The 22214-nt window shown below is 44.7% G+C and overlaps 1 protein-coding gene across 2 annotated transcripts in view; it reads right to left on the bottom strand.

The window, feature by feature from the left end:
- Positions 1-14124, bottom strand: part of C1_2H1orf141 (chromosome 1_2 C1orf141 homolog) — a 165587-nt gene extending 151463 nt beyond the window's left edge. For both annotated transcript variants that reach the window (XM_078673427.1, XM_078673428.1), the window contains exon 1: positions 13945-14124. The gene's annotated coding sequence lies outside the window, so the exon portion shown is untranslated. The remainder of the gene's footprint in view (positions 1-13944) is intronic.
- Between the last annotated feature and the right edge of the window lie 8090 nt (positions 14125-22214).

Below are 22214 nucleotides of genomic sequence, written 5' to 3'. Positions count from 1 at the left end.
CGCCAGACGGACGGCGCAGCGAAGCAGGAAGATTCTACGCCGAAGAGACCGCAGTTTGCGAAAAAGAAAGTCGCGGCCTTAACAGCGCATCGATATGACACAGATAGTGAGAACGCGGCTTCGGAATCTGATGTGGGCTCTGACCTTGCTGGACAGCGCGGCGGAGATTACCATAGTGAGAGAGGCGCTGCGTCCACTACTGAGGGTGACAGCGACTGATGTCTATGTTGTAATAGAAACAGCCGATACGAGACTTGCTCCCCCTGAAAGACTTTATGAAATTGTCCTGTTAATAGAAGGTGACATACAGCGTACCGTCAAAGGGGTATTTTGGGAAAATCTGTCTTCTACGTATGATATTTTGAATTCGGAGGCTGACTGGCCCCCACCTTTTGTGCTCACGGCGCCGCGAGGGGAGGAGGTGATCCTCCCCAGTTTCGCGAACACTGTCTCGAAAGAGCATGCGCAGCATTTTGCAGAAGAGTGGGCTCGGGCACTCGCACCGGCTCTGTACCGTAACCAATGTGGTTGGGACAAGTTATCCCCATGCCACGAAATTCCGTTGCGGTCTCAGCCGCAGCCTCAACCTCAATATCCCATTCGGCGTGAAGCCAAGGCTTCCGTTGCGGAAATCTTTGAACAATTGGAATATCAGGGAGTTATTGAGACATGTGTGTCACCGATGAATAATCCTCTCTTTACTGTGACCAAGCCTGACGATCGTATCGTTTGGTATTGGATTACCGGCATTTGAACTCGCATTGCCGTAACTGTGCAGTACAGAATACTCACGGCTCTGCTCTGGTGGATAGTCTCGTGCGTAAGCGTTTTAAGACAACGCTTGACATATCCATCGGTTTCTATGCCCACAGATTGGACAGCTTTAGCTCCCAATGGACCAGTTTTACATGCGCTGGAGTCCAAAAACAATTCCGGCGTCTCCCAATGGGCTATAAGAATAGTCCTGGTATATTTACCGCACGCATAGTCTCTATTTTGGAGGCACTCGACCCGGATGCTTGTTCGTATGTGGATGACATATATCTCACGGACGACGAAATTTGGGAGCATCTGTGTCATGTAAATTCTATTATTTGTAACTTTGCAGACATGGGTTACAAATTTAACTTTGCAAAATCGCACATCGCTGAGCACACAGTGTTGTTTATGGGCTATGAGCTCAACAATGAAGGTAGAGGTTTGGCACCTCACTTCTTGGAGAAATGCGCTCAGTTGCGCGCTCCTACTACACTGAAATAATTACAGTCTTTACTGGGCTTTTTAAATTTCGGAAGGACATACATTCCGGAATATGTCCAGCGTATCAAGCCTTTGTATGCTTGATACAACCAACTTTTTCAAAATCATGCTGGCTGCCTGAGCACTCAGCCATCTTGCAGTCCTTGCAGGCTGATCTGCTCGCTTCTAAGTTCTTACTGACTCGTGATAACTATACCAACCTGGTGATAAGAATAATACCGGGGACAGTGGGTTTCACGTACCTCACTTTTAATGAAGGAGACACAGTACCTATTGCTTACAAGTCACACTTGTACACTTCGGCTGAGATGCGGTTTCCCACTGTGGAAAAGGTTTTAACAGCTGTGCAGATGGCTATTCTTAAGGAACGGGCTCCGTCACAGGGGAAACGCATGTTGGTTGTTACACCCTGTCCTCATTTGGAGGCACTCACGAAAGCCAGTGTACCAAATTCTAAAGCTTTGCACCCTCGGTGGATTCAGTGGGCTGCGTCCTTGACGTCCTCGGATGTCACGTTTATTTTTGACGACTCGTTGCGGTCGCAAGGGTACTTGCAGTATGAGTTTGTTCATCCTGCTCCTCTAGCTATGCGACCATTGGAGGACTTCCATTGTATCATTTACACTGATGGTTCGGCGCAGGTTGCGCATGGCTCTAAACATGCCTACGTTTCCGCATGCGCCATTGTGGTCGGTGCTATGTTGAACGATGAGTTCATCTCCAGGGAAGTGCACACGTTGCCACTGGGAGATTGCACCGCACAATTGGCAGAGCTTCGTGCTCTCTTACTAACGTTGGAGTACGCAGATCCTAGTGTTACTACTCTTATTGTAAGTGATTCTTTCTACTGTGTCCAGTCTTACAATGAAAACTTGTTCTTTTAGATTCAGAATGACTTTCGTGATTCCAAGGGTAGCACAATAAAACATGAGATGATCTGGGTTTGAGTGGCAGAGCTTAAGGCTACGTTGCCGCTCGTTTTTGTAATTCATACTCTTGGCCACCAGCGTGTTGGAGTCCACGCTGTCGGTAACTCGCTTGCTGATGAAGCGGCGAAATCAGCGGTGTCTACATACTTAGTTGCAGCAGTTACACGGTCCAAAAGTAAGATTGATAGTGACATCTTGGCGGCTGTTGCTGCCACTGAGAAGGGAGGTAAACATCCTGCGGGGTTCCCTTCGAAGTACACATACCACTTAAGTCCCGAAAAGGTTCCTTTTGTGAAAATTCCTGATGTTGGGGAACGTTTGATTCCCAACTCGGATCGCAGGGCTGACTTGATTACAGCAGCTCATGAAGGTGTGGCGTCTGCGCATGCGGGCGTCTCAGCCACTGTAACTCAATTACAACAACGTTTCTGGTGGCGGGGACTGTACAAACAGACGCGTGATTATGTCCTTCTTTGTGACATTTGTCAGCAGATTAAACCTTCGACTGCTGCTCGTCCGCCACAGACACAGTTGTACATTTCTAATAAACCGCTAGGTTGTGTTTACTTAGATCACTGCGGTCCTTTTTCATCTGATACTGCGTATAAGTACATCTTAGTTACAGTTGATTCATGCACACGCTTTGTGTGGGTCTGGCCCCATCGCAGCGCTGATTCACGGACTGTCATTAGAGATTTGCGCATCTTTGTAGGGATTTTTGCCTGTGGTACCTTCCATTCGGATCAGGGTCCGGCTTTCGCCTCTAAGGCGTATAAGGATGCCATGAATTCGATGGGGGTCCAAGTCAAGTTTTTGTCTCCCTACAGACCTGAGGGAAATAGTGTAGTGGAGCGAATGAACCGTGATTTAAAGCAATCTTTGACAGCTCGAGTTATAGGCACTGGCAGAAACTGGCTAGCCCACCTCTATGGCATGCAGCGTGCTCTTAATAATCTCCCTAGAAGGTCTCTGGGTGGGCGGACCCCATACGAAATGCTCTTTGGCATCAAGATGTTCGTCCCTGACCTTGACGGTCTAGATTGCGTGGCTCGCGCCACTACCTTTGACGTAGATGAACATTGTAATGTATTACAGGATCTACAAAAGACCAGAGACAGTCTTGCGAAGGAACATTTGCCCTCCACGTCGGATGTTGCGTTGCAGATCCCGGTAGTCGGCTGGCTACCCCAAGTTGGAGAACTGGTTCGAGAGAAGATCGACAACAAAAAAGAATTTGGTCCTTCCTATCGAGCTCCGGTTCCAGTGCTTGGCGTGAAGGGCACAAGAACAGTCATTTTACCACCACTTCCTGGTCGTAAGGAAAACAGGTTTATCTCCATTGACAATGTCAAGATACACAGAGTGGCCGATTCTTCTTAGCATGACACCGGCTGTTTCCTGTCCTTCCATTGTGAGAAATTCAGTTTTGCCCACTACTTCTGATCATGAAACTGAAGTGGCAATCGAGTTGCCTGCTATTTCCAGTCCTTTATTAAGTACTTTGCCCGGTACAGACCTTGCTGAAATAGACTATACTTACCCCACTGACTTGTCCATGCCTGACCTGCAAGCCCGTTTGGCCACAGAATCCAGATTTTCATTTGACACTGTTTCCAATGCCTCGAGGAAACCCTCACGTTTTGCAGTTTATGCCAGCTTGTTTAAAAAACATTTTTTAATTCCGCCTTGGACATATATTTGGCTGGTGCTTTTTTCAATTTACCTTTTTATGTCTATTGGGTTTGTGTTTTATTTTTTCCGTCTTATGAATGGACACTATGTCGAAGAAAGAACATGCATTCGACATCTAAATGGAACTTTGGCCCCCCTTTCCTCATTGCATTCTGCACACAGATTGAAAAGAGACTTGACATTTGTTAACATCACTGCTTGGCCTGTCCTTGATGGGATAGTGTGGGATGCCGTTAGGTTTCAAATTCATGGCCCTACCGAGGTTGTTAATGTCCCCAATGTGCTTAGGGTTAACATGGGGGATGTTGTGAAACAAAACATACGTTCTGATGATTGGGATGTTCAGGCCGTAGAGTCTTTGTTTTCCGATTTGAAATAATATGCTGCCTTTGATGCTGAGGATTTGTATTTAGAATCTGCTAATTATGGTGATTTGTTTTGCTTTCAACATTTTGGCAATCACTTCTTACATAAAACAGCATCCAGAAGGAATACTGTAAATTATACACAATGGGAGCATTGCCCAGCTCCTAAACAAGGCAGTTCGAGTACTTTTTAAAAAAAGTACACTTATTTTACTGATTTCAATCAGTCTAATCCCGAGTCCTTTTATTTCAAAATGACACAGAAGCCTATGTCCAAGGTTAGACTTACCGATACCAAATTGTTGTATTCGAAGTTCTTTCTTGATCAGCTGGCTATTGGCGGCTATGAATTATGGAAAGAAACTATTGACTTAAATTCTGGTTGGGGTTCTAAGACTTGGCAGGTACAAGGCACTGAGGCTTTGCACCGTGCTTGTCTCATCCCCAATCAAATGTTGTTTTTGAATTCCTCTATTTCACAAACGACGTGCTTTGGATTGGCTACTTCTAAAAAATTGAACTCTCCAACCATCCCAGAGTTAGAAGAATATTCTGGCTGGAGTAATTATACTCAGTTTTCGATTAGGGACTTGCAATCCCTATTGCTGAATTCGTCCTTTAACATATCCAGTATGGATTCAAAAGGTTGGCTAGTGTGGCACAGAAGTGCAGATTCATGCCAGCACCGTTTTCTGGGTTTATCTGATGGCTTTACACAGGTTAGACCGGATCCACGTTTTGATACTGAGCATTCTGTCACGACTTACTCTGTGGGCAAGTTGTGTCAGAATTGGCTGAAACATTCAACATTGTCTGCAGTTAAATTACATCTTGCAAAGCTGAATGATGATGTAGATTTGAATGACTTCATAAAGGGCCCGGCTAGTGGTAGATCAAAAAGATGGATTTATGCTGTTTACAATGAAATCTGGAAGACATCACAGATTGAGGCTGCGACACGCCTTAGAGCTATAGATCAAGCCAATCTAGAAAAGGTGCTTGCTGTGGTAGATAATAGTATTAACATGCTTTCTTCCCACATTTACACTTTAGATAATATTGTGTCTTCTGTAGTAGATATTGTGCATGATGAAGTGTCTGTATTGTACCATGGTCAGAATCAATTACGTTCTATCATGCAATTTGCATGGATCCTTCAAACGTTGAAAGCTGGCAAGGTGCCATGGACCTACAAGAATGTTTCTTCTCTCTTTGCCCCCTTTAATTTGACTGACAAGCAGCGCTTGCTTTCTATGCGAGATGCTTCATTTTCTATGTTACATATTGAGAGATTGGAGTCCTTGCCTTTTTCGGTGGCAGAGGCCAACGCTGCAACGTGGCTTATCCACGGTTTAATAACTTTACCGTTTGCATTGTATAAATTTACAAATTGTATGCGATATGTTGCCATAGGTCGATATGAACCCTTAGGTAGTGCATTTCTCCATGAAGTCTGGTCCCTTCCTTTCACTTATAGATGTTTGAAAGACGGACAGGAGGTTTATCTGAATGGGGAGGAGTGTACAGAAACACCAGACCATTCGTTAATGTGTAGGCACATACAATTACACGGTTCTTGCAACCAGGACCGACCAAACTTAGCCTGTGTTTTGAAAGGGACTCCTGTACCAGCAATCACCCCGACTTTTACCTTACTGGGGAACAGAAGCTATTTACTTTTGAATAATGAAGATTGTTGCGGGTTGATTAAAGGTGTAGCTTATGTGGTAACCGTAACTGAGCGTGTCGTTTGCTGCAGAAATGTCCTGTACCCACCCACACATGAAAATAGGGAGGTTTCCATTTGGCCACGCAGCCCAACCTTGAAAGCAGAATTCAGCGGCATGAGCAGAATAAGGGCTCTATTGTCCCAGAAAGAAGTGGCCTTGAGTTCGGCTAGGGAGACTTTCGTTCTTCACATAGCTAACACCCGGACTGAGGTTCAGGCCCTTTTAAATACTGATTTACCATTGCATTTCAGCGAGATGGTGCATTCTATCTTTAACGCGTCCTCCACAACTGGCCTGGCACATTTTTTAAAATCTGTTAGCAGTGGTCTCGTAACTTCATTTGAAAAAATCTTTGGAGTCATCCCTGCTTTCTTCCATTCCATTTTTTCGAGTTTGTTTGGTGGATTCCCGGTTATCCTGGCACTAGCGGCAGCCGTTCTAGTGATTGTTTGCTTCCTGAAATATGGATGCCCCACATGTGGAAGGAGCAGCCCAGCCCCTCCTGGCGCTGTTTCGCAACCGGATGCTTGAATATTATGGCACGCTGCCACTTGCGATTTTAAGCACGGCATATGGATTATCGTTTCGATTTTCCTACTTCACCTGAGTCCAGTCTGTATTTCACTGCCTAAGCTGTGACTTCGATTGGGCCATTGATTTGTGTCTCTGCGGACCAGTTTCTCCTGAAGTCGACTTTAATCAGCTGATGAGTCCCATCGTTACTCACAAGTTGGTTTGTACTGGCGACAGGATTATGACCTTAGCAGCGATGCATGGACTAATGGGTCCTTGGAACATTCTTACAGCAGCGCAAGATTTCTTGGCACTGAGCTATCTTGAAAACCCACCGAGTTGTCCTCTGATGGTAATAGAGGCTCCAGTATTGGCTGAACTGTTTTCGGATGAAGACGGTGATTTCCTGTTGGAGGCTGTTGCTGCATATTTTGCATATTCGGTCTTGCCTTGAAGAACCTTATTGGTTTATGATGATGCCCCACTTTTTTGCATTTTTTTTCGCCTCCCATTCCTATTGCCTTGAGTGCTGTGGAATTTTTTATATTTTGATGTGATTACTGCAGTTTTTTATAATTATAAGGTTGTTCATGGTTCTTGAACTCTGCTTTCATGAAGTTGCCCTTATCTTATCTTATCTTATCCGTCCTCGGATCATGGGGGGGTGTGATATAGCTACTGTATATCTTTATAATGCGTTAAGTTAGCATAGGCACATTACATGTTTAAACGCCATTTTTCCTTTTGCTGCTTCTGCACACGACACTTAATTGTTGATTTAGCTTTCAACCTAGTAGTTCGTTGTGGTTTACATGAGAATAATATGTTATTACTCTGATATCAGCTTTGCTTAATAAACTATGTCTGTACAGAGAGTGCTGAAGCTTCAGGAACAACACGATACTGAATTGTTATGAGGTCTGATCTTCGCGCCTTTATAGACATAACATAAGTGCAGCTTCTGCCAACTTTAGCCTTTAGGCGGGTTTTATATTGCTTTGCTCGAAGCACACAAACACACTTGATGCTGTTCGCATGCAGAGAGAGCTGGTGTATGCTGATGTGATCTCTTCATTCTAGGATCCTGAGGTATGGGCCCGCCCTAATTGCAACCCAAAGAGACCTTCTTAGCTATTAATATAATATGTGTGTTAGGGAGGGTGAGAAATAAGTGTTGTTAACTCTTATTGATTACAGCATGTTAACATGCTGTCACCATTTGCTTTCTATGGACTAGTAACTATGCTGATAACTTTGCTTCTGATAATATGTTTCCTTGTATTATCTAAGATACTGCGCCTGAGAAGACGGCATTAGTAAATAAATATTTCAAATGTACACGTGTCCTCATTTACTCCACGTTCTGGTTTGAAATGATTGTATAACGAAAGAGTGCTCATGTGTTCCACGTAACCTGAGGTATTATAAGCTCATGTTCTGGTTTGTCTAAACATTGGGAGTTTGTTATGACCAATGAGACACTGTAGCTAGCTCGGTAAGGGGTTTGTTGGGTACTAAGGTGAGTTTTGGGTCACCCTAATTCGCTGAGGTTCCAATCCTCTGTGCAGAGTTCTGTGGGAGAACAGAAACCCTGCTACACCATGAATATAAGTACATGGTACTATCAGTATACTCATGGCCCGCAAGTTAAATATAACATGTGGACTGCAGCACCTATTGTGCCATCCAGAACAATGGCAGTGTATACATGACTTCAGCCCTACCAGTGTAGCTTGACTTTAGCAATGTTACAACTGCAATTCACCCTTTCAAAATAAACCACTTTCACAGGTCAAAATCTTCCTTTTAAATTTTAATAAGTCACCCCTAAGTAGGCCTTGTAGTCCGCAAGGCGCATGGTGTTTAAAAGTAGGATATATAGAAATTTAATGATAAAATATCCTTACAGTGACTAGTACTCAAAAGCAATTTTTCATGGTGGCAGGCCTAGGTGTCCTATGTAGAGACCAGAGTACAGATTACAATTTGAATATTGTCTCTCAGCTAGGGGGCTACCTAGAAAAATAAACAAGTATTTTTAATAGTTATTAAAGATCCAATTCAATGCTGAACTCAGATTTTTAATAAATATTAAGGAAACATAACTTTTAGAAAGTTATCTTTTCCATGCTTGAAATTCCTGGAGGCTAATTTGCATTGGCTCTCCAAATTCTCCAAGCCAGAGATTAGCATTTGAATAGGTGCAAAAAAGGCGTGATTTGTCTCTGAGGTAAAACAATAGTCTAACCTGTGTGGGCAGTGATGACTCATGTGATCCTCACAGATTATGCAGGGTGTGTGCTGTGGGCATCCTTTTAGACACACCAGTGTCAAATCTTGATTGACAGGTCTGCTGGGTTTACATATGACACAGGGGGTTTGAAGGAAGGGAATTGAGATGCAAGAACATTCTTGTGTATCTACTGTATGGCTACTGGGAAACTCACCTTTTGTTATACCAGACTTCTGTCTCTGGGTACTGGGCTTACAGTGGCTTCTTCAAACTGGTTTTTATGTTAGATGAGGGAGGACATTACGATTACCATAGTGCACTTCCCAAACACACACAAAGCCCTCAGAGCCCAGATTTAGTGTGGCTGAAGACGCTTGCCATCCTGAAAATACCCAACGTGAGTAGGGTTGGCCCTGGTACTTTTCCCTCATTGGTTAAGTCATGCCCAGGAGTCATTCTCACCCACTAGCTAGTTCCAGGCATAAATGTGGCAACTCCAGGCACCCACTTCAGAACACTTCTAGGACCTGGGGAGGATCAAAAAGCTCCTGGACCTGAGGAAGAACAAGAGGACTGGACCTGCTGTCTGTGGACTGAGAGGAACTCTGAAGGACTAGACCTGCCCCTTTTGTACCCGGGACAAGTGAACTCCAGGGATCATAAGGTCGACCTCCTGTTCAAACTAGAGGGATACAACAAGCTATCCAGCTCAGCTGACCAGTGGCAACTGGACCTGGACTGCACCCTTCTATAGATTTCTGCCTGACACCTTGTGAGTCTCTATGTGCCTTCCCTGAGGTCATTGTGGGCTTTAGAAGTGCACTCTAGAGGTGGATTAGGACTTAAAGGACTAAGTAGGAAGGTAAAATAGTTGATGAGGATGAACCTGGTTGGTGTATATAAACCCACATTCCTTCACAGCCAGCCTCACGTTACGCCTACGTCCCTTCCTACCACGACCATTGACTATCACTGGCACTTTGTGCTTCTTGGTGCTATTCTAACTTAAAACTTTAAAAATTCATATCTCCAGTACCTCTGGTCATTTTGATGCCATTTTGTTAATTACATTTTAAATTTGTTTATTTGGTTTGGGGTCGTCATTCTTTCGCATTTTGACTTTCTTACTATTTTGGTACTGCATAAATACTTTACACATTGCCATAATGTTGTGCCTTTCTGTTCTGTGTTAAGTGAAGAGAGACGACCCCACTTGTTCCAGGAAACAGGGTACAATGGACAGCAAAGTCAAAGGGAAATCCCTGGAAATACTACCTTTTTACTCACTCATGTATTGTAAATCACATGCATCCAATGAAGCCTGATTGTACATGCAAATATTGAAATCCCACACTAAAATATAACGTTTACAGATTGTAAACTTTATATTTTAGTGTGGGATTAAAATATTTGCATGTACAATCAGGCTTCATTGGATGCATGTGATTTACAATACATGAGTGAGTAAAAAGGTAGTATTTCCAGGGATTTCCCTTTGACTTTCCTTTCTGTTCTGTGCCATAGCTACCAATTAATTTAATTACTTTAAGGGTTCCCCCTGACAAGGGTTATGATTATTCCTTAAAGTGGGTAGTCACCCATCCACATTAATTCTTAAAATGGGTTTCTCTAGGAGTGAAAAAATAATGGCAATTTTACTGCTAAATTGAAGAACCAGCTGAAATAAACAGACACCAATTAACATAAATAACCAATTCAAGATGTATTTAGTACACTGCTGCCACTGTATACCTTTGCCCCAAAACTTTTAATTTGTTTTGGCCTGTTTGGGTCTGTATGAATCTCTGTCCACGGGAACCTACATTGTGTACTTGTTTATGTTGGATAAACCTTTGTTTGGTTAATGTAGATCACATTCCCTACTGGAACTACCTATTGTTTTAGTTTGAAGGAAAGCAAATAACGTGTTGTACATGTCTGTTTTGATAAACAGATTACAAACCTAAGCTAGCCTATACTGAAATGTTCTCGATCACAGGTCATTGGAAAGTTTGAAATCCCTTCTGCAAGCAACCAGATCTAATGGAAATGACATGTAACTGATATTTTCATTAAATCAGATCCGAAAGAGTTGTAGTTTTCTCTGACAAGGACAAAGATGTATCCAGACCTGAACAGAAAATATGTTTATATATTTGTTCTAACCAGAAAGATCAGTCCAAACCTGAACTGTTAGGATCCTACTTTGACAGGTTTCATCCCAAATCTTATCCTTCCATCTGTCCTTCAACAATCACTTCAATGCCCTTAGGCTTGAGTTGCTTCAGAATGCCCCTCCCATCTTTCAAAGCACACCCTATACACGTATCTTAAGGGTGCCACATTTCACTATTCAAATTAAAAAACACCTCCCATACATTATCCTAAGAGTGCTTGTTAGACTTGGCATCTTTTGGCGTGTTTCCCCTGAGGTTTTGCTTTCTGACCTTGTGGTTTCGACTCTGTTTTTGCTGGCTTAGTTTCTGCGCACTTTTCGCACTGCTGATCAGCGGTAAAGTGCAAGTGCTCCTGGGGTAAAATGTGTTATGGATTGGTGTTTCCATGATTGGCTTATTTGATTTATGTTTCAGTCCCTAGTAAAGTGCACTGGGTGTGCCAGAGCCCATAAATCAAATGTTGTTAGTGGGCTGCAGCACTGGATTGTGCCACCCTCACAAACAGCCCATAAATGTAACTCTGGCCTGCCATTGCAGAGCCTGTGTGCAGTCTGGTACTGCCATGTCGACTTTGCAAGTGCACCCACTTGCCAGGCCCTAACATTCCCTTTTCTTACAGTCAGGCACCCCTAATGTAGGCCCAAGGTACCACTGTGGGCAGGGTGCAGTGGATGTGAAAGGTAAGACATGTCCTGGTGTGTGTGGCATGTCCTGATAGTGAATCACTGCCCATTTCGTTTTTCACTATTGCAAGGCTACCTGTTCCCCATAGTATAGAACGGGGAGTTTGTTTTTAACATCTTATAAACATAACTGGCCTTGGGGACGAGGTAGGAAAATACAATTGAGTATGCCTGGACTGAGAATCTAAAGATGCATCTATTAGTGACGGTGATTTTGACATTCTGTGTTTCAAAATACCACTTTTCGAAAGTAGCTATTTTCTTGCCTAACCATCCAGTGTGCCTCTGCTGGATTTGTGGATTGACTGTCTGAGTTTTGATGACACCGGCTGGGGAGCAGGATTGCCTCTGGATAGTCTAGGTCATTCAGGAAAGGGCTGAATAGACCTGGGCTGCATTTAGAGTATTTCTAAGTACTGTGTTGTGAATTTTTTTATCGTTTTTGGTCTTGTCTCGAGTATATAAAAATATTGGATATTTTTCTTAACTGGTTTGGTGTCCTTTTGTAGTGCTTACACTGCATTACTGTTGGTTATGTGCAAATGCTTTACACACTGCCTCTAGAATACGCGTGACTGCTCGTGCCAAGCTACCAAGGGGTGAGCAGGGGTGTAACTCCCTTATCCTGACTAGGAAAAAGGGTCCCTATTTGGACAAAGATACCTACCTATGCCAACTAGAGACCCCCATTTCTAACAGTGCTGCAGCTCACACCTTCTCATTCTAACATTTATTTGTACCTTTATCGGCAAGGGTGCTCCAGATCACTTCTTCTCAAGTATCAGCAGCCCGCTGCCTTTTGGTAATGTCTGTGCTACATAAATAAGAGATGCATACATAGATTTGTACACCCACTGCACCTCAAACAAGGACGGTTTTGCAGCTCAACTCCTTCCAAATATTAATGTGCCCCTTCTACCATTATCAACAAGTGTACTGCAGCTCAGCTCTTTCCAAGTACACATGCACCTCTTCTACCATCAACAGGGCACTGCTGCTCAGCTCTTTCCAAGTATGCATGCACCTCCATTGTGCCATTATCAACAAGGGTGCTGCATCTCAGCACTGCCAAAATATAAATGAGCCTGGTGTATCATAACAAGGGCACTGCAGCTCTGCTTAGCTCTTTCCAAGTACACGTGCACCCCTTGTACCATTATCAACAAGGGCACTGCAGCTCTGCTCAGCCCTTTCCAAGTATACATGCACCCCTTGGATCATAACAAGGGCACTGCAGCTCTGCTCAGCTCTTTCCAATTATACATGCACCCCTGGTATCATAACAAGGGTACTGCAGCTCAGCTCTTTCCAAATACACGAGCACCCCTTGTACCATTATCAACAAGGGCACTGCAGCTCAGCTCTTTCCAAATATAAATGTGCCCCTTGTACCAGTATCAAGGGCACTACAGATCACCTCTTTCCAAAGATCAAAGTAATAGCTGAGCCAGAGGTCGAGAGCTGCTATAAGGGTGAATGCATCTATTGTTTAGCACATGCCATTTTAATACGTCTCTTAGCATCATGTAATCAAATGCTTTAAACGAAACTCAGATGACATGAACAAATGCGATTCAGTATTTCATACAACTGCGTTTCGTTTCAGTGCATTTTATTTAAGAGGAATAGACACAATTATACAGGAATTCTGGAAAGTAAACGAATTAGGATAGTTTTTCATAGTATAAAGTTAAATATCGGAAAGCTGAATATTCATATGATAATACCACAGAGCTTCAATGAACAAGCACAATCACACATCACTAAAAGCAATGAAGTAAGGAGGTCAGTGAAGACGGCGACGCACGTAAATTGCCCTTGTTGATAATGGTAGAATGGGCGCATTTATACTTGGAAAGAGCTGAGCTGCAGAGCCCTTGTTGATAAAGGTGCATGGGATGCATTGATAGTTGGAAAGTGTTGAAATGCAGCAGCTGTGTTTATAAAGGAACAGTGGTTGCATTGAGTTTTGCACCTCACCCATCTCTGCCTTATCTCCAGTTCAAGGATGCGACAACTTAACGCTTCTCAGGTCTCACAGGATCCATTCTATTTCGGACATACGAATAATGCAAAACACACCCTAGCAGTCCCAAAGCACCCAGCACACCTTACATATAGGTGCTGCGACTAATTCCGCGGCTTTCCAGTTATCTAGGTCAAAACTTAACACGGACTCTTCACAATACGCCATGTACCTCAATCCTAAAACAACCCACCACTCACGGCTGATCCACTTTCGCCACTTCTATATCAAAGCCCTTCCCATCCCGCGCTCTTTCCTGCTTTAATTCAGACACACACAGAAGATATAGACGAGCATGGTGAGGATGAGGAAACAAAACACCCCATAAATCCTTACAACGAAGGCTGTGTATTCCCAGGTGGAGTGAAATACTTGTAACAGCGCAGGTGATTCATCCGGCACTGGGGCTCAAGGGATTGGTCCCGTGGGACTGATGCCGACACTTCCTCGCTGCTCAGAGTGACTGTCAAGTGCTGTCCGCGGGGAGATGTGCTGCGGAGCGACCAGCCGCGTCCTTTTTGGTCGCCATGGAGACAGACTAACATGCAAGTCCTTCTTCTACTGATGTAGCCTCAAGCTCAAGCTCATATGCTCAGTGTTATTACAACAGCGCCACCATGTTTCACTGCTGCATTAATCGTGGTAGCCAGTTTCTCAATTTTACACAACTAAAGGAGAAAATAAAATGTCAATAAAAGAGCCTTATTCATCAGCTACGTTTTTTTCTTTCTACGTTTTTACTTTGAGTACTATCTAAATGTTCTAACCCTTTGAAATATTGTGCTCATAAAAAGTAGTATAGCTTCCATCCGCTTTAACACTCATTCAGATTGCTTGCTCCTGAAATAAGTATTACAGGAGAGGAGTTATGCAGTCTGTCTCCTTCCTTCCTTTCTTTTTCAGGGCATAGTGAGCAAGTTAAAATGGCCGCTTTTTGCAATCCAAGATACCGTTAATGCAGGGCATTTATTCACGGTGTTAAAGTCAGGGAGGTAGCTTCAGCGTGCCCCTGACATTTCGAGTGATGCTTTTTATTTTGCCTCACTCGTGTACAAGCATCTATGGGGAAAGCACGCGGGCACACGCGTGTGAGAAATGAGAAAACCTATGCGCGTGTGTTTTTAACTCACATCATTGTGGGGACAGGACATGTTTGCACAGCGTGGTGAATCTAATCCAGCCCTGATCTGGGACCAATACTCAATAACATCACATACAAAGGCCCGTACACATTCACCCAATACTCAATGAAATCCCTCCAGCGCTTGGACGTCAATAAAAAAAAATATGTATTCTGTTGTCATATCTGATATTCTAAATCAGGGCACAAGTCCTAAAAAAAGAAGTGGGGGGACGCTGTCACCGGAAGTGACGTCACGACAGGAAGTGACATCACGAAAGGTCGCTTGCACCATCGGGCTCATTGCCTCCCCTAGCTCACCCCTTAGATGCGATTGCATCTGAGAAGTCAGCACGTGAGCAACGTGCTGTCAGCTCCGATCTCGTGCCAGAGAGGCCAAAGAGTGAAGTCCAGCTGTTTGACAGGGGGGACGGCGTCCACCCGGTAAAAATAAGTGGGGGGACGCCATTTACCCGCGTGGTACCCCGACTCGAGCCCTGTTCTAAATACATAACTAAACCTGCATATCAACATTCATTCCTTGGTCGATGGGCTATAGTAGTTGAGTAGTTGATGGTGATAATATCTATCTATCTATCTATCTATCTATCTATCTATCTATCTATCTATCTATCTATCTATCTATCTATCTATCTATCTATCTATCTATCTATCTATCTATCTATCTATCTATCTACCTATCTATCTATCTATCTATCTATCTATCTATCTGTAATAAATGCAACAGTGTCATACTCATATCAAATTAACAAAAATGCATATGAAGGATTGGATAGGAGAAGAGACATCAGTTTCAGAGACAAAATACATTTGCAAATATTATACAAAGTAGAGATTCAGAGAGCTATACTAACCTAAGAAATTTAGAGAAATGCTACCCCCTTGGCCAAGGAAGTAGTGGGTGTCCCCCGAGAGAGGGTCGGGGAACAAAGATCTCAGAATAGTAAAGTAGGGCAGGTTTACGAACAGCTAGGCCTCTCTCATCAAACCGACAGACAGCGACAATTTCCCATCTAGCTTCGGACAGGCACACCTCCCTCTCTCCACTGCATTCCTCAAAACACACCCCCTTGGACACCCCAGTTATACTCTAAAACCTACATGTCCAACCCACAATAGTTGCAACTTCCATGTAAACTCGACTTCTCATTGGCTAAATCAGGGGTTGTTCTATCACACCACTGTGTCGTGAGGACTATTTTTCATAAGGTCTTTTGTTCTTAGCCTTTCCAACCCTGTCAACCACGTTCCACAGTTAAGTATTTCCTTATGGGGTACAAATGATACACATTTGTATTCATTGCGGCGCTTGCTGGTGCTTACTCCGTGGAAGACGTGTATACATCTTCTTTAGGTCCCACAGTCGTCCTCTGTCACTTGGCAGGTACACATTAACTTGGCAGAGGTGTCAACCTGGACTTCTCGTGCCTCCATTCATAGCTTGACTTCACTTTTTCTCCTTTCTGCTTTGTTCAGCATTATCCCATTTCCAACTGTCCTATGCTGTAGGCCCAGAGGTGCACTGTGGTTAATCAAACAAAAACATTTATTAATTTTATTAAATGCACTTTTCACTGTTTATCCCATGTTAATAATTATTGCAAGAGCATTAGTGTGCATAAGCAGCATTACTTATTTCTTCAAAAGCAAAATGCAAAAGCGAAATATGAAAAATGCGGCCTAGTCCTACTATCCATCAGTTCACGTTAGTGCATACATGCACAAAGTGTTTCTCTCAGTAAATCCGACTTAGTCTGGTCATACATTAGTCCGCATTAGTGTGCACATGCGCAAAGCATTTCTATCACGTGTAGGTGTCTTTTGCATTTTAGTTTTCTCACTGCACACAGTTAATAAAATGGTACTGGGGAAAAAATCTGAGCAGGTTTCTATTTTCCAAAACCCTGCTCCATCAGTGAATACTGACAACTGTTGAGTTCAGGGCGGCAGATGACTAGGCCTGCCTCAGGACTCCGCGCGCCAGCCAAGTGGGGCTGCAAAGAACACATGGTACACACTGGTTATGGCCTGGCACAGAACTGCATATCCGCAGTCCCACCCGTTTATTTAAGCCCATGGTCATGTGACCACAAGTATTGTACACACCACTGCACATACTCATACTGGTGTCAGCGCATTGTTGTTGTTTGTATTGGAATGTGGGAATGTTGGGGAGATGTTGGAGTTGAGCAGTTACAACAGGACTACTGATGGGAAGATCCACTTCCGTGTGGATCTCAGGTACCTTAACAGTAACATTTTAGTTGAGAGATTCCTGTTACCTAAAATTAACGAGCTTTTGACGGTAACTAAGGGCATGGAATGTTTTTCCTTAATTGATCTGTCCTATGCTTACCACCAGGTGAAACTTCATGGGGAAAGTAAGCCACTAACCACATTATTACCCTCCCACACCCAAGGTTGTTATCAATTTGTATATATACCCTTTTGACTCGCATCACTGGCTGCTGTTTTCCAAAAGCTGTGCCACAGTGGACATTTGGGCATTGTAAAAGTAAAAAGAGGATTAAAGAGAATTATTGGTGGTCTGGCATTGATGCCAAAATTGATAGAATTGTTAGGGATTGTGAGTTATGCATGGATGCGGATAAGTCACAGGTGCAGTTAAGGCCCCAGTTGTGTCCTGTCTAGAAATGGCTTGGGAGGTGTTAGGTGTGACATCATGGGGCCTATTGAGGGAAACGTGGAAGAATCTTAGTATGCTTAAGTAGCTATTGATTATTTTTCAAAGTGGCCTGAGGTGTCATTTGTCAATAATGCCAATGCAGTGAATGTGGTTCTAGATGAGAGAAGCGCTATCGAAAAAGGTAATTACAGACAATGGGGTTCAGTTTATAAGTGAGTTGATGGAGGGTTTCTTGTGTCGAAATGAAATTGACCACAAAGTCACTTCGGTTTACCATCCCAGCAGAAATGGTGAAGTTGAGACTAAAGGATCCTTGCAGTTGGCTAAGAGCAAAAGGTTGTACTGGATGGCTTGTATTAAAAGTACAGTGTGGATATATCGCACCACACCTTCTGTAACTGGGTATAGCCCTTTCACTCTTCTGAGAGAGAGAGTGCTTTTTATTGAAGGACAACCAAGGTTGGATGGCTCAATTTCATTTACAGCAATGGTCTCCAGAGATTGTAAGAGAGAATATTGTGAAGGCACAGGGGGAAATTTAAGGACTATACTGATAGAAAGAGGGTCAATAAGACAGTGGTGGTAAAGAAGGGAGATGTGATACGAGTAAAGTTGCCATGGAGAGTGAAGAAGGGTGCGAGTAAGGTGTTACCGAGATGTACACAAATTCTGCAAAACTAAGTGATAGATGTGTATGCAATTCTAGCAAAGTTGAAAGGTGCAATGGAAGCAAGGAGAAGGGTGAGGATGAGAAAACGCTGGTGGTTATAGCTGGCTGGATGGGTGTAGTGGACAGAGTGAAGGAGAAGGAAGTGTGGGTGTTGAGAGAACAACTGGAGCAAGTGAGGAAGAAGTGCAGGTGGGTGCTGTAGGAGAGTAGGGTCTGCTATCCTATGGTCACCCCAAATTTTTGCTTTTTGGTTCACTGGTTTATGACTTAATGTGGCTGTGGGCCTGCTAATCAGACCCACAGCCTGCTGTTCTCTCTCTAAATTGTAACCCATGTACTTTAGGTGCATAACGAAATTGGAACTGGTTCACCTTATTGGCCCCTGTAACAGTGTACCCAGGTACCCAGGGCATAGGTGCTTCCAAGGCCTACCAGGGGCTGCAGCATGTATTGTGCCACCCCTGGCCTGGCCTCCATATTTGACACAACTGGCTGATCACTCAGCTGGGGTAAGTCGGTGTAACCACCCCTTACTTAGGTGTAGTATGCCTATACCTAACCTAAAATGGACACATATGTTCCTATCAGCCACTCCTATGGGAGGCCTCATCAATCCTGGAGGCAGAGTGCTTGGAAATATGTGAGATGGTGCTCTGGCATGAGCTGAGCCTGTCTGCAGCTTTCGGAACCATGTCCTTTAGCTGTTTCATGATATTGCCATACCATATACTCTTAAGTGCATTATGAACCTCGCGGTTAAATGCTATCTTGGGTTTGGCTTTATCAAAACATGTCGAGTAAGGTGTCATACGAATTGGAATACTACCCCCTCGCCAGTTCTGGCGACGGGGGTAGCATTCCACCCTTCTAGAGGGACACGACATGTACCTAGCCTGAACCCCGGTTAAAGTTAAACAGAGCCTTAGCATCCCAAAATGGATGCTGCCACCACAGACACAAGTCTGACCTCCTGCTGCTGGGAGTCCTTCCAGCGAGGGCAGCTTGGACAAAGTGTTTCCTGCCTGGGGAGGTGCTAGCACCACTCCAGACAGGATTTTGTGTATTGGGTAGGACAGGGCTGAATAGAATCAGACATGCCTGGGGCACACAAGGTGTCCCTGTGCATAGGCCAGTTCAAACCGGTGCTGGGGCTTTCCAGCCCCAGTCCTGGCGTGAAACTGGACAAAGGAAAGGGGGTGTAACCACCCCCCTTCCTGGTTCCACCCAGAGGAGGGACCTAGTAGGTGATCCGGCCCCCCAGATTCGAATAAGAGTGGGAGCTGTGTCCTGAGACTTCAGATCATCCTGAATCAACTTGAAATACAGAAGAAGACTGGACTTCGACATTCTGCTGCACAGAAGACGGAAGAGAATCTCCCTTGTGGCCAAGGAGTGACCACCCTGTGAACACAGGCACCAACCAGCAACTCGATGTCTGCTTTGCTGCCGCCTCCCGCCGGAGCCCGAGCCCAGAGCCTGACAAGACCCAGACTCCCAGACTTCTCACCGCCCGATCCACAGTCCCTGCAAAGAAGGGACCCGTGGAGGCACCGAGAGACGTGGGACCGGACCTCTTGAAAGACCCCCGAGAAGCTGACTGCGCAGCATCAGAGGCACCCTCGACGCTGTGCTTTGGGGTTTGAGAAGCCCCAACCTCGAGCAGCCCTTGCACCGAAGATCAGCCCCCCAGCATCTCCACGATCTGCGTGGGGCCCTTTTGCACTGTGCCACTTGACGCACCATCCCGGCCACTTGCCACGCGGCTAGCGGCCATCTTGGCGACAAAACCTTCAACTTACACTGCGGGTCTGGTTGGTCCAGACTTGTCCTCGCTCCTGTAAAAAGGAGCACCTGCTCTGACCTTGCTGGTCCGGGTAACAAGCCTTTTTTGATTCCTGCGTGGCTTGCATTAGCCAAGGCCTGTTTGCTCCAATCAAGTTGCCGACACTGCCAACAGCGAGAAGCCTGCGTGCGACAGCTCGCGACCGACTCCTGGACGTCTTCGACCCCTCGTGTCCACGTGGCTGCAGAGAGAATCTACACCTCGACGCCTGTTTGCACCCAACATCGCCTGGTTCCACTCTGGTTCCACGGTAGTCACTGGCTAGTGACTTTGAACATTGTCCCCTCTGCTTTCAGGTCTTCACCTCTTCAGATCCACCCTTGGAACCACCGGAACTCTTCACATCGAGCCGCCTGCAGCATCTTCAGCTCCAAGCACCATCGACCTGCGTGACGAAACCCGACACTACTTCGACCCTGTGCACCCGCTTCCTGTGGGTGAGGTAACTCAGCTCCGCCGGTGTTCCCACACTGGTACACACCTCTAGGGTCTGTGTCTAAAGTTTCATCCTTCTAGGTCACTCGGAAGGTTCCTTTTTAACTAACTTTGTAACTTTTACGCACCATTGACATTGCATTGGTAAAGCGTGCACTTTCCGCACTGCACCCGAGTCCCGCGGGCCTTTCCCGACTTCTTCACTGCTAGTCCCGAACAGCTCCAGCGATTCCCCAGGCCCTAGGCCTCTTCACTTTCCCCATAGTGGTTCTTATACCACTATTTTAGTATATGGTTTAGGTGGCCCCTAGGGCTCATCCAAAATTGTGCAACTTTTGTGTATTTAAACTGTGTTTTGTTTTAACGCATTTGCTTCTGTGCTCATAAAGAGTATCAGGGTTATTTGTAGAAATAAATCTATATATATTTTCAATATATATCTGTGTGGTGTCCTTTCATTTGGTATTCAAGGGATTGTGTATGGTAAAACAGCTTGCTTCACATGCCTTTACAGAGTTTAGCCTAAGACTGCTTAGTCCATGCTACCCCTAGGATAGCTTGTCTATAAGGTTGACTTTACAACCTGCACCATAAGGGTTGATTGGCATGGTACAAGGTGATCACTAGAACTAGTGAGCATCATATACCAGGCCAACTTCTCACATTGGTGAGCAGCGGATTGGGATTTGAGCTTGCTGTTGTTTTACCATTACAATCTTTGAAAATATCATTTGAAAGATCATACAGGTACCTGATAGGTACACTAAAACAAGACTAGATATACTTAAGTTCTACTGAACTTAGTTGTTGTAGAGGATAGGGAGTAGCACACCCTGACTACAACTACTAGATAGGTTTTGTAGGAAAACACAAGTGTAGGTAGATTGCAACACATCCACCACACTAGAGCAATGTCTGGAGCAGAGGGATCCACTGGAACCACCTCTGTTGAGAGTGACCCTCCAAGGGCACCATCCAAATTTGCTATCTTTCCATTTAAGGAACTGAGGCAACTGTGTTCCATGAGAGGAATCAAAACAGGTCCTACTCCTACAGCAGGACACCTCAGAGAGCTGTTAGACCAGTCTGAAGCTCTAAAGAACTCCAAACCAGGCACCTCAGGGACTGGAGATGGAGGCTCTCCCACTGAAGATGATAACCCTGATGCCCCTGCCCCTGTCATCCAGATAGATGAGGAAGACCAGACCACTGGGAATACTCAGCCTGAGGAAGAAGAAGAGGGGGAGGAGGTTGAAGAAAGTGAGTCTGATGATGATAGAGATAGCCAGGTGTTAGTCAGCAGGCTTAACCAGGCTAACCTAAGCTTATTTGGGACTGAAGGTGGGTCCAACCCATTCAGACCCCCAAATGGACTTAACCAGGAGCATAGGAGGAGGAGGAATCACTCAGGTGAATCCAATACTTCCCATGTTTCTAGAGGTTCTCATGGTAACTCCAGAAGGGAGTTCACTAGCCCTCAGAGAAGGGAACATGAGGCCAAAATGAGAGAGGCTGAACTTAGGATCCAGAGACAAGAATTAAAAGTTGCCCTGGCCAAAGAGAAACTTGCTAGAGCAAGGCAGCCTAGAGAGAGTGGATTAGATTCCACTGGTGGCAGCACTATCCCTAAGGATAAAGACAGGTCCTATGACAATAGAAACCTGAGTAAGATTGTGCCCCCCTACAAAGTTGGGGATGATATCCACAAGTGGATGACTGCACTTGAGAGAGCTTGCAAAGTACAGCAGGTCCCTCAGGAGCAGTGGGCAGCAATCTTGTGGCTCTCCTTTGAAGGTAGAGGCCGAGACAGACTCCTCACAGTTAGTGATGGGGATTCTAGAAACTACCTGGTCCTGAAGAGTGCTCTGAT

Source organism: Lissotriton helveticus, chromosome 1_2 (assembly GCF_964261635.1).
Source record: "Lissotriton helveticus chromosome 1_2, aLisHel1.1, whole genome shotgun sequence".
Taxonomy (NCBI): Eukaryota; Metazoa; Chordata; class Amphibia; order Caudata; family Salamandridae; genus Lissotriton; species Lissotriton helveticus.
The sequence above is the reverse complement of the archived record's forward strand: the minus strand, read 5'-3'. Positions and strand labels throughout refer to the sequence as shown.